The 15,061-nt window shown below is 54.0% G+C and overlaps 1 long non-coding RNA gene across 1 annotated transcript; it reads right to left on the reverse strand.

Annotated features, from left to right (window-relative positions):
- Positions 1 to 10,178: 10,178 nt before the first annotated feature.
- Positions 10,179 to 13,047, reverse strand: LOC133044496 (uncharacterized). The gene is made up of 4 exons (XR_009689948.1): positions 12,417 to 13,047; positions 12,092 to 12,295; positions 11,738 to 11,924; positions 10,179 to 10,219 (listed from the first exon to the last, which is right to left on the reverse strand). It is a non-coding gene; the product is annotated as an uncharacterized LOC133044496 (long non-coding RNA).
- Between the last annotated feature and the right edge of the window lie 2,014 nt (positions 13,048 to 15,061).

The following is a 15,061-nucleotide window of genomic DNA, read 5'->3' on the forward strand; positions in this document are numbered from 1 at the left end:
CTTTCAGGCTTGGGTACTTTTCTTTCTTATCAGCTGCTGGCGGCTGGGCCCCCCTACAGTCCAAGCTGGGCTGAAATCAGCTGGCTGTGCCCCCTTCCCCGAGAGGCCTGGCAGGGCTCCCCTGTACCAGGGGAGAACGGCAGTCTCCTCCTGTCTGCCTGGAATCTGTGGGTCCCACCTCCCTGACTCTCTCTTTTATCCTTCCTCCGGCTTGCAATCCATCACTCACTCTGCCCTCTTTTACCTCCAAATCACTTACTGAATTTGTTTCCTCCTCCCCAATCCCTGCCAGCCCTTTCCTGGCCCATCACCAGTCTCCCTTGTGTCTCTCCCTACCATCTCCCTTCATCCTATAGCCAGAAGGGGCTTCCTGAAGTCAGCTCTTCTCTGCTGCTTTCCCTGTGTGGCTGCCTATTGCCCTTGGCATAGCGTCCAGAGCCTCCAGTCCGCCCCGCTTGGTCTCCGACAGTTCCCCACCTCACCCCTTATCCTCAAACATCACTAGACCACTTGAATCCCGCCCTTTCTTATTTCCGCGCTTTGCTCACAATGCCCTCACCTTTTGGAATTCCTTGCCACCTCCAGTTCCCCTAGTGAATTCCCATGCACCCCTCGAGGCTCTCTCAGACCTCACCTCCTCCTGGAAGCCTTCACTGATTACCCAAGACTGCATGGCATGCTCCCTCCATGCTCCTGCAACCCCAAATGGGCCCTATTCTAGTGTGGCTCATGCCGAATCAAAACTATCTTATGTCCCCGTTACAGGTTTTGTGGTTAAAACAGGTTGACTTTGGACCCAGGCTCCCTGAATCCACTACTGGTTCTGCCTTATCATGACTGTGGATAAATTACTTGATGTTTCTGTGTCTCAGGTTTCTCATCTGTAAAATGGAGATAAAAGGAGTGTCTATCAAAAAACAAACAAACAAAATCAAACCTCAGCCCCCAAAACTACCTACCGCGGGGGGTTGTTGGGAGGAATCAATGAATTTGCATATGTTCTTAGCACAGTGACTGGCATATGAAACTCCATAAATGTTGTCTGTTATTATCCATCTCCCCACACCAAACTTGGAGAAGGCAATGGCAACCCACTCCAGTACTCTTGCCTGGAAAATCCCATGGATGGAGGAGCCTGGTAGGCTGCAGTCCATGGGGTCGCTAAGAGTTGGACACGACTGAGCGACTTCACTTTCACGTTTCACTTTCATACATTGGAGAAGGAAATGGCAACCCACTCCAGTGTTCTTGCCTGGAGAATTCCATGGACGGAGGAGCCTGGTAGGCTGCCGTCTATGGGGTCGCACAGAGTCAGACACCACTTAGCAGTGGCAGCAGCCACGCCAAGCTATGAGTTCCTGGAGATCAGGTGTCCAGCACCTCCCCAGGGTCTGCTTATTGAGTGGTCATCTCCTGGAGACCCAGCTGCTGGTGTTAAAATTTGCCCCAGGTCTCAGAATTTATTCCCATTTTTTTTTTAATTGGGGTATAGATGCTTTACAACGTTGTGTTGATTCTTTTTTAAAATTTTAAAATTTATTTTGGAGTATAGTTGATTAACAATGTTGTGTTAGTTTCAGGTCTGACAGCAAAGTGACTCAGTTATACATATAAATGCATCTATTCTTTTTCAAAGTCTTTTCTCACTTAGGTTATTACAGAATATTGAGCAGAGTTGCCCGTGCTATTCAGGAGATCTTTGTTGGTTACATGTTTTAAATATAGCAGTGTGTATATGTCAATCCCAAACGCCCACTCTAATTCACCCCATCTCATCCCCCAGGTAATTCAATTGATTCTTAAACGCTTTTGACTCAGGGCCCTGAAGTGCCTGTGGCTGTGGTAAAGGGGCCATCGCTCGCCAGATCTCTCTCTCAGCCTCCTGGCTGGGTCCCAGCCCTGCCTCAAGCCATCACCCCTGAGGATGAAGCCAATGGAGCAGAGGATGGGGTCCTATAGAGCAGGAGCTGTCTCTGGCCAGACCACCCTCGGCTGAGCGGGCTGACCCTCCTCGGGGCCCTACCCCTTGCCTGGGTCCCCAGCATAGCTCCAATGTCCCCAAAGACTGCCCCAACTTAAGCTCTCCTACCTGGGTGGTCCTCTGCTGGGTCACAAAGAAGTCTCTCTTGGCAGTGTTACTAATTAGCAGTGAGAGATGATTAGTGTCATTAACGGCCTCAGAACGTTTGTTTTCCGAGCTCCTTGCCGGCTTGCTGAGAAGCCCCAGACAGAGGTGGGGTGGGAGCCTTGGCGAGATCAGGTCTGCGAGGGAGCTGGCGGGAGGGGCAGGGTGGAAAGACATTGGCAAGAAAAAATGAAATTTAAAGTGGGTGAATTATTTACTGCAGGAAACAATCCCGAACTCACTTACTCTCACTCGGAACATCCCAAACTGTAATCCGTGGCATTTTTCACTTCTCCCTAGCGTGCTGAGTGATTTTCTTTATGACTAGATATCAGAGGCCAGGGTAATCTTGTGGGAGATTGGCTTAGTATTGATCATGTGTGTCTTCCTGGGCTCCAGGTTCTCCTCCAGGCTTGATGCTGGCGTGCTCGGCTTGGGTCACACCCCGAGGCTGGACAGGGCTGAGGTCAGCCCCAGGTGGGAGCTGACGAGGTGGTCATCTCTGCGGCGAGCATCGGAGCTACCCGGATGGACCCCTCTTGTCCACAAAGGAGCTGAACACCCCTGCCTGAGTCACCGCCGCTATCAGCTTTGGTCTTGCCCCAGGATGGTCCTAAATGAGCACCTGATATTTTGCCATATGCTTTAGATCCATCATGTCATTACCTCCTCTCAAGAACCTTCAGGTCGACGTTATTAATCCCATTTTTCAGATAACAATAGCTGCAACTTTTTATTGACCTCCCCCTATGTCCTAGGTACCTTTCATTTATTCTCCAAATGCTTCCCTGTGACAGTTCTTTTACTGAAAAGCTCAGAGAGGTTACATGGCTCGCCTAGAGTCACACAGGAAGTGGCAGACTCTGGCCCCAAGCCCTGATCTGCTCACTGCCAGCCCTGGGCACACACTGACTCGGTTTGAGAGTGATGGAAGAGGAGTCATTAAGATAAAGGATATTAAGCACACGATGAAACGGAGCAGGTGTTTGGTAGGACTTTGGTGCCCCTTTGGGGACTTCCTGGAGCGGGCAGTGCTTAACCTGAAGGGCCGTGCAGCTCCCAGCGACAGACAGGGTAGACAGCATCACTCACTCGGAGTCAGGGTTTGTCTTCAGAGCAGAGACAGAGGGAGTCTGGGTGGACACTGCTGGCGTGACACCCGACAAGCCTCTTCTTCTGCAAGGATGCTTATGGTCCTGGGGGAGGGATCTCCACGGAGTCAAGGAGGAGGAGAGAGAAGCCAGGAGAGGAGGGCAGGGAGCCCCAGAACTCAGGCTCTGCAGCTGTCTCTGGCCTCTGCATCCCTTTCAGGGAGAAAGAGGAGGAATTCAGGGACCAGAGTTCTAGTCCTAACTGGGGGGCTGGGAGACTTTACCTGAGTCCCTGCTCTTCTCTGGGCCTCTGACTTTCCATCTGTAAAATGACATCTTTGACCTAAGTCACATAAAAAGACTCCTTGAGTTCCCCTTGATCAGGTCAGCATATGCCCTTCTGCATGGGGCGGTTGGGGTGGGAGTGGGAGGGCAGGGAAGATGGTTGGTGCCAAATCTCCCCCTGCCACTCCTCCCTCCAAATGTTGGCTCATCAGCGTTAGAGTGATCTCTGATATCATTGGTGCCAACCTACCCATTTTACAGATAGGAAAACTGATGCCCAGAGGTGGGAGCCAAGATCACACAGTCAGGGGCAGGGCTGGGCATCCTGACTCCCCAGCCAAGGTCTTCCAGGGTCTGCCCCATCTAGGCTGCAGAGGCGACTTGACTTTAGGGCCACTTTGCTTGGGACTGAGGGACCACAGGCCCAGGGCTGCGGGTGGGAGAGGGGGAGGGAGTGGGTCCCACCACAGAGGTCATAGCTCCGGCATTTGGCCAGCTTCTCCTGTGATTATAACTGTAAAATAAGGCAGCTGGGAGGACTCCTAGCACGTTACCAGGTTTAACAAGCAGTAATGTGTGACCCACACTACAAATGGATCTTTTAATAATGAATAAGCATTTATTTAACAAGTTGTAACAGTTTTACCACTCTCGGGATCATCAGAAGTCCACAGCTCTGGCATTGACTTCTTAGACTGGTTTCCCTTGCTCATATCTTTCGTGCATTATTTTTTCTGATTGTCTTTCCCTTATTGATTAGTAAATGTTCTTTGTATATTAAGGCTATTAACCCTTAACCTGCTGTGTGCAAAGTTTCTCCTAAGCCTGTACATTTTTATTCCTTAGATTGTACAGAAATTTAAACATTTTATGTAATAAAACCTGTTTTCTATTAACTTCGAGGCTTCTGAGTTTTGAGAATTGCTTATGATGGATCCTCTGTTGGGGAATTGCAGGGTAAGACCAAGACACAAGCCAGGGTGAAGGTGGGGAGTGCGGGGGGTGGGGGTTGATGCTCAGCCAAATTCAAAGACAAGAGCTCTGGCCCTGGATTACAACCTTGGGTGAGTCCCTGTCTCTCTTGGTCTTCAGTTGTCCGGTCCATAAAATGAAAGTGCTGAAATAGACAAACTCTCCACTGCCTCCCACCACGAATGCCCCAAGATTCTATAAGAAGAAGACCTTGTAGGGAAGGTGCTGTGGAGCATTCTGGGAGGGGTCTTCTATCTATGCATCTATCTCCCCCACCAGATCGCCAGCCCCTTTGAGAGCAGGAAATCTTTTTATTTCTATCTTTTTATTATGATGTCTTCAGCACCTTGCTGGAGGCTGCCTGCCCCACCTCTTGGGGAATTTCTCCCAACTGAGTTGCTGATCACACCCAGAAGTAGACCCTGGCTCCATTTCATGCCTTTATCTAGTAAGAGAGTGGGCTGCCTGAATTTGGATACTGACTCTCAGTTGCTGGCTCTGTGACCTTGGGCAAGTGACTTCACCTCTCTGAGTATCTGTTTCCCCATCTGTAAAATTGAGACAAAGCTTTCCAGAGACATTCAGATAGCGTGAAAAATTGATCCAGGAGTAAGAAACACACAGTCCCTGCACATAGTAGGCATTCAATAAATGTCAAACCTCTCCCATATCTCCATTGCTAACTACAGTGCTTCACATCTTGAGCTGCTAAGAAAGGTTTGATGAGTGTCTTAGTTTGGGTTCCTACAGAAAGAGACCCGAAGAAAAGGATTCAAGGTCAAGTAGTTGGTTGGGATAGGTCATCTCAGAAAGCAGGAACAGGAGGGTGGGAAGTGATGGGGGAGAAGGGAAGGAATCAATGAGGGGGTGATGACCAAGCCCTTTACCACTGTGGGTGACTGGAGCTTAACTCCATTAGGGAATTCTGGGAGCCAGCATGTGGATACTTGAGTTTCCACCCCCACAAAGAGCAAGAGAGCTGAGGTACTTAAACTCCAGCTTCAAAGAGTCAGTAATTCAGAGCTACTGTGTGGATGTTATCCCATAGCTCTTCCAGTCTGCCATCTGGGCAGCAAACTAGCTCTGAAGGCCTGAAAAAAGGGGATTTCCCTGGTGGTCCAGTGGTTAAGACTCCTCGCTCTCAATGCAGGGAGCCCGGGTTTGATCTCTGTTCAGGGAACTAGGTCCCACATTCTGCAACCAAGAGTTCGCAGGTCACAAATAAATATCTCGCATGCCACAACTAAGACCTGGTGCAGCCAAATAAATAAATATTTAAAAATATGAACAAGACACATATCTTTAAAAAAAAAAAGAGGTTCAGATGTTGGCAGTTGAAAGTCACGCAGGTGTGCACGCAATTGCTGACAGCCAGGCGATAGTGGTGGGGTCCAAGTACTTCTTCTGGAAGGACAGGCGACAATATCTCAGGAGGGGGTTTAAGAGAAGGACAGGGTGGCTGAAGGTGGTTTAACAGAACCTGGTTCTTCATCTCTCTTCACTCTGGGCGCCGCCTGAAATTGATAGCTGGTACCAAAGGGCAGAAGTGTCACCTCTCAATAAGAAGAAATCTATGTCTCAAGCGGGTGGAGGCGACAGGAAGATTTATCAAGGCCCTGGCAAAATTAACATTTGGATGGGGACAAGGCAAGAGCAGCCTCCAGAGGGGGGTCTCTTTGCATTTATTTTAGGCAGGTTCCTGCCAGCGGCTGGACAAAAGAGGGCTACCAGGGTCAGCCTTCCAGCTGGCCTCCTACTGGAGGGAGACCTGGATGGACAGAAGCAGACACACAGGGCAAAAGGAGACTGAAAAGAGAACTGTCCCCCTGGCTGGAGCAGGGAGCCCACCAGGAGCCCCAGGGCTGTGTCCCGGCCCTGACACCTGGGTCTCAGTTTCCCCATCTGAAATGTGAGGGCCTTGCACGTGACGCTTTCAGAAGTGATGATCTTAGACCGTGGAGCAGGCATGTGCTACCCCAATAGTCTCGGGAGGCTGATGTGCGTTCATCCACAGAAGGGATGGCTGCCTTTGATAGGGCATCCACTATGTGCTGGGCACTGCTTTTCTAAATAGTTCTGCAATACACTCGCCTATTAAGGTAGGCTCTATTATTATCTCCATTTTGCCATTGAACTCAGAGAAGTAAAGTATCACACAGTGAGTCTGGGGCCAAGTAGAGATGTCAGCCCAGGCCCCCTGGTTCCCAGCCCAGAGCTCCTTCCACTGGAGTCACTGGTTCCAGTGACTGGTTCCGGGCCCTGGTTCCAGGGCCTCCTTCACTGGAATTTCTGTGTCCTGACTTTCCCCTACCTGGGAAAGCCTACTATTAACAGCTTAGGGTCTGGAACTTCCCTGGTGGTTCAGTGGCTAGGGCTTCACACTCCCAGTGCAGGGGGGCCAGGTTTGATCCCTGGTCGGGGAACTAGATGCCACAAGCCACAACTACAAGTTTGCATGCTGCTGCTAAAGATCCCACATGCTGTGATTAAAGATCCTGCATGCTGCAAAGAAGAGTGAAGATCTCGCATGCCGCACCTAAATCCTGGCACAGCCATATAAATATAATTTAAAAAAAGCTCAGGTTCTAGATTCAGACAAACTTGGGTTTGAATCCCAGCTCAACCAAGTTCTTACTGGGAGACCTTGCACAAAGTGCTTCACAAGAGCCTCCTTTTTTTTTTGTCTGTGAAATGAGCATGCAAGCGGCATGGCTTATCTGTCATTGTTCAGTTGCTCAGTCATGTCCAGCTCTTTGCAACCCCATGGACTGCAGCACAACAGGCATCCCTGTCCTTCACTATCTCCCGGAGCTTGTGCAAACTCAGGTTCATTGAGTCGGTGATGCCATCCAATCATCTGGATCACATCGTTCACTTCTCCTGCCTTCACTCTTTCCCAGCATCAGGGTCTTCAAATCAGGTGGCCAGAGTATTGGAGCTTCAGCTTCAGCATCAGTCCTTCTAATGAATATACAGGATTGATTTCCTTTAGGATGGACTGGTTTTTATCTTCTTGCAGTCCAAGGGACTCTCAAGAGTCCTCTTACGGCTTATGGGGCTGGCTTATAGAGGAGCTGAGGTAACTTATGCAAAGGACCTCACCCCAGGGTCTCTAGGAACAGGATCCAGTGCAGGTCAGGATCTTGAGCATCTCTGTGCTTAGGAGGTGAGGCCCGCCCTCCAGCTTAGCCCTCGTATGGGACGAGGGACCTCAGCAGGCCCAGAGGATACTAGGTTTGAGGTCTGAGCCCAAGCATGGAGGAAGGGCAGGTATTTGGCACATGGACCCCTGCCCTACCTCAGACACTAACATCAAATACACCCTCTGAAAACCCAGCCTTCCGCCTTGGAAATGCCAGCCTGCAACCTCAGGAGGGAATAAAACGGAGGTTTCATAGGAGTGACATAATCCTTAAGTTGAAAGCAGGTATGGACGAGGCCTCCATTTCCCCATCTGCAACACGGGCATAGGGAGTGCCACCCCGAGTCTGGCTTTAATTACGTGTAACTGGCTTCCCAGTGGCCCCAGTGGTAAAGAACCTGCCTGCCAATGCAGGAGATGTAAGAGATGCAGGTTCGATCCCTGGGTGGGGAAGAACCCCTGGATCTCTCTTGCCTGGAGAATCCCATGGACAGAGGAACCTGACGGGCTACAGTCCATGGGGTCGCAAAGAGTCAGACAGGATTGAAGCGGCTTAGCACGGATGCACGAGATTTCAAACTTGGGACTCCAGACATGTGACAAACATAAAAAACTCATTGTGGGTGTCATCCAGACTCTGAACAGTAATCTGAATGCCTCTGTGCCTCAGTTTACTCATCTGTACAATGGAATATACTTAGCACATTGGGTTGCTGTTGAAATTAGAGGTATGCTGTCACAGAGCACTTTGAACAGTACCTGGTACCCAGGAAATGCTGTGAAAGAGATGGTTGTTTTTATCTTCTTCATCATCTAAGATGAGGGATGCGAGGGTCCAGAGAGGGACAGAGGCTTGCTCAAGGCCACACAGCAGTCAGGATATAAACAGGGGGTCTGGACTCCGGGGGTCACAGCCACCCACACTGAGCCCAGGCCCAGCCCAGGTCCCCAGCATCCCTCCCCTAGTCAGGGCTGCCCCACCCCCACCCACCCCCTCCCTTGCCCAGGAGTGAGAGGAGGCCCAAATCCAATTAGCCTGGGAGCCTCCTGCCGAGCGTCGCCCCTTTAATATAGCTGGAAAAGCTGCAGAGATAAATGGGAAATTAGAATTCTGCTGGGGTCCCTGAGACCCGCGGCCTGCCCTGAGCTGGGGCTGCAGCGCATCTCCTAGGGACCAAGGGGCTGCCTGAGTCTTCATAGAGGGGCTGCCCCTGAGAGGTGCTGCTGAGGGCCCGGTTTGGCATCTCAGCTTCCCTGCCAGCATCTCTTGCCTCTGCCTTCCCAAGGACCACCCACCTTCCCCACTGTCATTACCCCACTCCCCATCCCCCAGGCCTAGAAATCACCACTCCCCTCCTGATTGCCCCTCCCCTTCTCCTATTCAGCCCCCTCCCTTCTCAGGACCTAAGGGCAGTGTCTGGGGGGAGCTGGGGAGGGCATCAGGCCAGGGTCTGCCCCTCAGTTCCTGAGGTGCCCTTCCCCTTCTCCCACTTCCTCAGCCCTAACCAAGCCCCATCCTTCCCTCCTTTCCATGATGTGGACCCCTGGAGGGAGGAGCTGGGGCCTGGGCCTCCACTGACTCTGGGGCTGAGTCCTCTGCTGGGCTGGGGGCTCGGTCAGGCCTGCGGGGAGCAGGGATGGCTCTAGCCGCCTTCAAGAACGGGTGGTCTGCAGCAGGGGCTCCCGAGGGTCCCACAAATGGGATACCTGCAGCTTCCCTCTCTAGAGGAGTGTGGGTTTTCACAAGAAGTCCCTGGTCATCACCGCTGTCTCCCCATGGGCTTCTACAGCTCCAAGCCCCATGCAGGCCTCAGTTTCCCCTTCTGTCCAGTGGGAAGGGGTTGGCATCGAGTGGATGATCAGCCTGGACACCCAGGGCCCAGATCCTGGGCGGCAAGCGGCCCCCCCACTCCCTCCCCCGAGGGACACATTTGCTGCTGGGAAAGTTAATCCATTACAGTTTAAAGGCTCCGTTCCTCGCTGGCAGTAAATTACCTACTTTGCATTTTGCAGCAACAACTTAACGGTATTAATTTATTGTGCTCTGTCTTTAACAAACATCATTATCATATTGCCAGCCAGGATTATGTAAATGGGAGGGACAAGGGAGAAAGAGGCCGAGTCTCGTCCCCAAAGTCACCTTGATTTATTAACTCTGGGGCCCAGCAATTGGCCAGACCCGGGAGGCCCAGGTGAGCAGGGAGGCTAGGAGGACCGGGAAAGTCTGGGAAGAGAGTCTTGGGGCCAGTGGGGGGCATCCAGGGGAGGTCCCCCTGCCAGGGAGGGACTGGCTGGGGTTAGAGGGATTTGCTTGCCTTGTGACTCTGGACAAGTCTACTCCTCCCTGGGCCTTGGTTTCCCCACCTGTAAAATGGGGCTTGGATTAAGAGGGGTCTGGAGTTGACACTTCGTGAACTTAAGATCCAACAACACGTTCTGAATGACCCTAAAGAAGGGGTGTGTGTGTGTGTATGTGTGTGTGTGTGTTTGGGGAGGGAGGATGGGCTGGGTAGGGAAAGGTCTGGAGGACCTCATGATCCTGAACTGGGGTCCTCCGCCTGCTGGGTTCCTTGGCTCCTCACCAGACCAGTGATGGGTGGATACCTGGTGGAAGGGGAGATGGGTGAGCTGGGGAGAGAGGGATGTGAGGGAGGGACCACTGCCTGGCTGAAGGCCACGCTGCCAGAGAACGAGAGAATCCCCGACTTTCGGGTTCTGGATGGAGAGCGGCTGGGAAGGGGGAGCCAGGACCCATCAGCTCAGCTGCAGGGCAGCAGGATGGAGCTTCTGGCTTGCCCTCGGGCCTGTCTATACCATGAGGGCTCTAGAGGGTTATGTACCAGGTCTCAGCCCTCCTGCCCAGACACCTGGAGTCTCTCCTGAGTTTCCTGGGCTCTGAGCTCCCATGGGATGCTCCAGGTCGGCCCGTCTGGGGAGTTGGTTGGAGGCAGCTGGGGCCAGGCCCTCACTCTGCTCACCTCACCTCCCACCCGGGGCTGGCTGTGGTGAGTGCCACCTGATTACACAGCTGGCTGCCCCCGGCCGCCCGCCGCCCATTCCCTACCACCTGCAGCCGGGCTCTGCCAGGAACACACTCCAGCTGCTTCCAAGCACCCATGGGCTCCAGCCCAGGGTTCTGCCCCGGCCACCATGGCCCTGCCCTGGACCCTACGGGGGCGCCAAGGTGGAGGATGGAGAGGGGCCAGCAGGAAGAAGGTCCCAACCCACCCGCTGGGGGCAGGGCCAGGTGGAGAAGCAGCAGGGAGGGGGGCACCCTGCTGTGAGCTGAGGTCACACGTCAACCCCATCTTCTCTGTCTCTTCCCTGTCTCCACCTCTGCCGCGTGGCCCCCCCCGGGGTGTGGGGTCCCTGCCTGCCCCACTCTTGTGTGTCTGTCTCTTGGTCTCTCCCCACAGGGCTTTCAGAGATGGGGGTTGGGGTGGGGGGGAAACTAGGAGCTGAGGGAGGGGAGGCAGGAGAAGGAGGCGGCAATTCAATTTCCAGAGTTGGTCCTGTCAATTCAGGTCGTGGCGTGATAAGAAAGTCATTTCTGTGATGGGTTTCTAATCCACACCCTCCTGCCTCTGCATCCCGGCATCCTGAGGCTCCCTCCTCCCTCTGCCAGGGCCAGAGACTGAAAGGGACCCCTGTTCCCCAACACAGAGGGGCCGTGCTTGCTGCAAACAAACCAGGCTGAGGAGCATCCGCATGGCTGGGGAGAAAGCTTGGGGTGCCCTCGTGGGCCAAAGAAGCAAACCCAGAAGGCTCCGTGATTCCCAGCCACCTGGGATGGGCAACCCCTCAGCTCCCTGTGATTCACAAGGGTGTACACAGTTGTGACATAATTGCTTCTCGACAGTAGCCCTTGAGTTAAGGCGGGATCATGCCCATTCTGCAGATGGGGAGACTGAGGCTTGGAGAGATTTGAAGATCTGAACAGTGAGATGGGTAGAGAGAAGTGCAAGCTGAAGTGTGCTGGGTAGGAGCTGAGCTGCTGAGCGGGTGGAGGACACGGGGGAAGGAGAGGGAGGGGGGTGGGCAGGGGGTGGCAGCCTGCCCCTCCAGGCAAGGAGAAGAGCCCCTCCCTCACCCTGAGCCCCCTTCCAATTCACCTGGACCCACCTGGGCTGGCTAGGTAGATGGCGGGGATATGCCAAGGACTTGCCTTCCGCAGCCAGCAGGTGCCAAACTCAGACCTTCAAGGGAGCAGCCCAATGGCACCCAGCCAGCCCCAGGGCAGCTCGGGGCCATGGGAGTGGCCTCAGGATGGAGTCACTGCTGGCTGGGCGGGTAGCGGGTAGCCCGTGGGCTGGAGAACAGAGAGAGATGGGGACAAGGAGGAGGAGGGTTCCCAGGACTGTGGTTGGGGAGCCACTGCAGCTGGCAGCAGGAGCCCTGGGCAGGGCGTGCCCCGCCACACCCCTAACCCCTTCCTGAGACACCCACCGGAGTCCTGACACCAAAAACATCTCTCACCTCTCGCAGGGTCCTGTTTGGGGACCCAGTCTTTCCCCAGTTTCCTTCACAGACCCCTGCAAACTTCCTGGGGACTGGGGACAGGGACTCCAGCTGGATTAGGGCTGGGCGGTTGACCTGGGTCCTTCTCTTCCTTCTCCGACCAGGAGAGAGGCAGGGAGGCGCGGGGCCGGACCAGACCTTGTTGCTTGATTCCTAGTGGCCCTGGGGAGTGGAGATAGACGGAGTGCAGCTGGGTGGTCCTCAGTCTGCTCACTCCCCATGCCTGGCCCCCTTGATCCGCCCCACTCAGGGGTTTAAAGGGAGGAGAAGGGGCAAGGTGTACCTCCTCTTTGCTCCCTCCAGGAGGTTTGCTGGAGAACTGGCGAGGGATACAGAGCAAGGAAGGATCTTTAATCCTGTTGGTCTCCCTCTGCTGCCCCCCTCCCCTGGCTGACTCCAGAAGGGCTGATGAGAGGGAGGATGAGGCATGGCGATGAAGTTGGGCACATCCTTCATCCTCTCTGACCTGGCTCTGGCTGGCCCCGAGTTCGATGGGGGTGGGGGATGGGGTGGCAGAAACCAGGCTGGGCCCTGGAGGCTCCCCAGAACAGCTGGGGCTGCGCAGGGCCCGGGGGTGGTGGCAGCGAGTAGGGACTTGCTTTTGCACGCAAGCTAATCTCATTTGGCTGCTGCAGCCTGCAGACCGGGGCCTGCATGCTAAGTGGCCGGAGGCAGCAGAGGGACTCAGGACAGGCCGGGGAGAGAAGACCAGACACTGGGCACACCCGGGGGGATCTGGAGGCCAGCACTGTCTCGGATGAGGTGCCACGCTGGGCAGTGGCCAAGGGGCAGTGAGCAGGACCATGCGTCCTACGCTGTCAGAGGCTCCTCACTGCAGGGGGAGATGAAGATGGGGGGACATCCGGGTCATCCGGCTCCTCTCTCAGTTCCGTCCTCCCCCCACCTAGCCCTCCTCCTGGGGGTCCCAGGCATGGGGTTCGTGGTGATCTGTGAGTGCGCGCCACCCCGGGCAGCAGACATCTGGAGACCGAGCTGGTCCTGCTTGCCAGGAAACTGATTGGACGGAGGGACCTGCGGGCGGACGTGAGGGAGAGAAAGGGGAGGCGGGGTGCTAGGGAAGCCTGCAATCAAGGAGGAGAGGGGAGAGGAACACTGGGGTGGGCAAGAAGCCTTGAACTCAGCACCCTGCTCATCATCCCATGGCCCTACACCTCCAGCAGTTTGTTTGGAGGGAGGGCCAGTGAGTCCAGAAAGAACTCCGGCTGCTAAAAGATGACCGAGGCTAGAACTCTGGTGAAATGCTCTGCACCCGCCTTTAGCTCAGATGGGGAGGGATGGAAATGCCAGAGATATAGGGGCCTGGGTTGGTGCTAGGCTGGCAGGCAGGGTCTCCAGACTGTAACCCACACTCCAGAGCCTGGTCACCACCCCTTAGGCTTCCAGTACCCTCAGCCCCCTGAGAGAATCCGGGAGGCAGAGAGGCAGCTCCAGTCTTGGGCAGAGATCTGTGGTGTACTGACTGCCTCTCGGCCAGAAACGGAGAGCTGTTGATGAACACCCCGATGCTCGCCGTCCAAGAGTCTGGGGGGGCCCTTCCAGGAGTGCTCTGTGACTCAGTTTCTCCACGTGGGCCCAAGGGGCTGCTGATGGAACAAGACGATCCTGTCCAGCGTCTGGCCCTCGTGTCCAGGGTAAAGGAAGCCTTGTTATCACTTTCCGGCATCACAACCAGCATCCGGGAGGCGCCCCTTCAAAGCACTCGAAGCCCCACCGTGGGGGTCGGATGGGCCACAAGAGAATGGCTCTGGGGTCCCTGGTGGCTCAGTGGTAAAGAATCTTCCTGGCAACGCAGGAGACGCAGGTTTGATCCCTGATCTTGGAAGAACCCACCTGCCGCGAAGCAGCTAACCCTTTGTGCTACAATGATTGAGCCTGTGCTCTAGAGCCCAGGAGCTGCAACTACTGAGTCCATGAGCTGCAGCTACTGAAGCCCTCGCACCCCGGAGCCCGTGCTCCACAACCAGAGAAGCCACTGCAATGAGAAGCTTGTGTACCTCGCCAGAGAGCAGCCTTCGCAGCAACGAAGATCCAGTACAGCGCAAAATAATACAACCATTTTTTTTTTTTCTTTTAAAAAAAGAAAGAAATGGCTTTGCCCTCCCTTACTCTGTGGCTGTGGGCAAATATCTTTACCTCCCTGAAGCTCAGATTCTCTATCTATAAAGAGGGAAAAGATTACTTACCTCACAGAAACATTATGCTTAGTTGCTCAGTCATGTCCGATTCTTTGTGACCCCAAGGACTGTAGCCCGCCAGGCTCCTCTGTCTATGGGATTCTCCAGGCAGGAATACTGGAGTGGGTTGCTATGCTCTCCAGAAGCTCTTCCCAACCCAGGGATCAAACCCAAGTCTCTTGCATTGCAGGTGGATTCTTGACCATCTGAGCCACCAGGGAAGCCTGAAACATTGCAAAGAGCTAAATAAGACTATAAAGATAAACATGAATAAGGGACAAATATAAACAATGTCCGGCATGCCACAGGTGCTCGAAATATCTGTTCCTTCCTGTAGAAGTTCCGTGTCCAACGCTAACTCTCATGGGTTACATGGAGGTCCAGGTCGGGGTAAAGGCTCACTCAGAGCCCAGGGCTGGAACAAAGATCTCTGACACCTGAGGAACACAAGAGACAGAATCTCTGGCCTTCGGATCTGCAGCTGTAAGAAGAGAGGGTTGGATTGATCTCTGGTTTCCAGTTTGCCTCTGGGCTTTTAGGGGCCACAGTTGGGGTCAATGTCAAGTCTATAGGTCTCTAGGCCCATCTTTCCTAATTCACCCAGACCACCTCCCTTTCACTCCCTGGCGTTTGACAGAAGACTCTTTGAAAGAGTCGTAGGGGCTGTTAAGCCTCAAATGTATGAAAGCCTCTGCCTTGCTCATCTTCAAAGGTCCTGGCAGCTCGGGCCCTC

The sequence above is a fragment of the Dama dama genome, chromosome 23, assembly GCF_033118175.1.
Source record: "Dama dama isolate Ldn47 chromosome 23, ASM3311817v1, whole genome shotgun sequence".
NCBI lineage: Eukaryota > Metazoa > Chordata > Mammalia > Artiodactyla > Cervidae > Dama > Dama dama.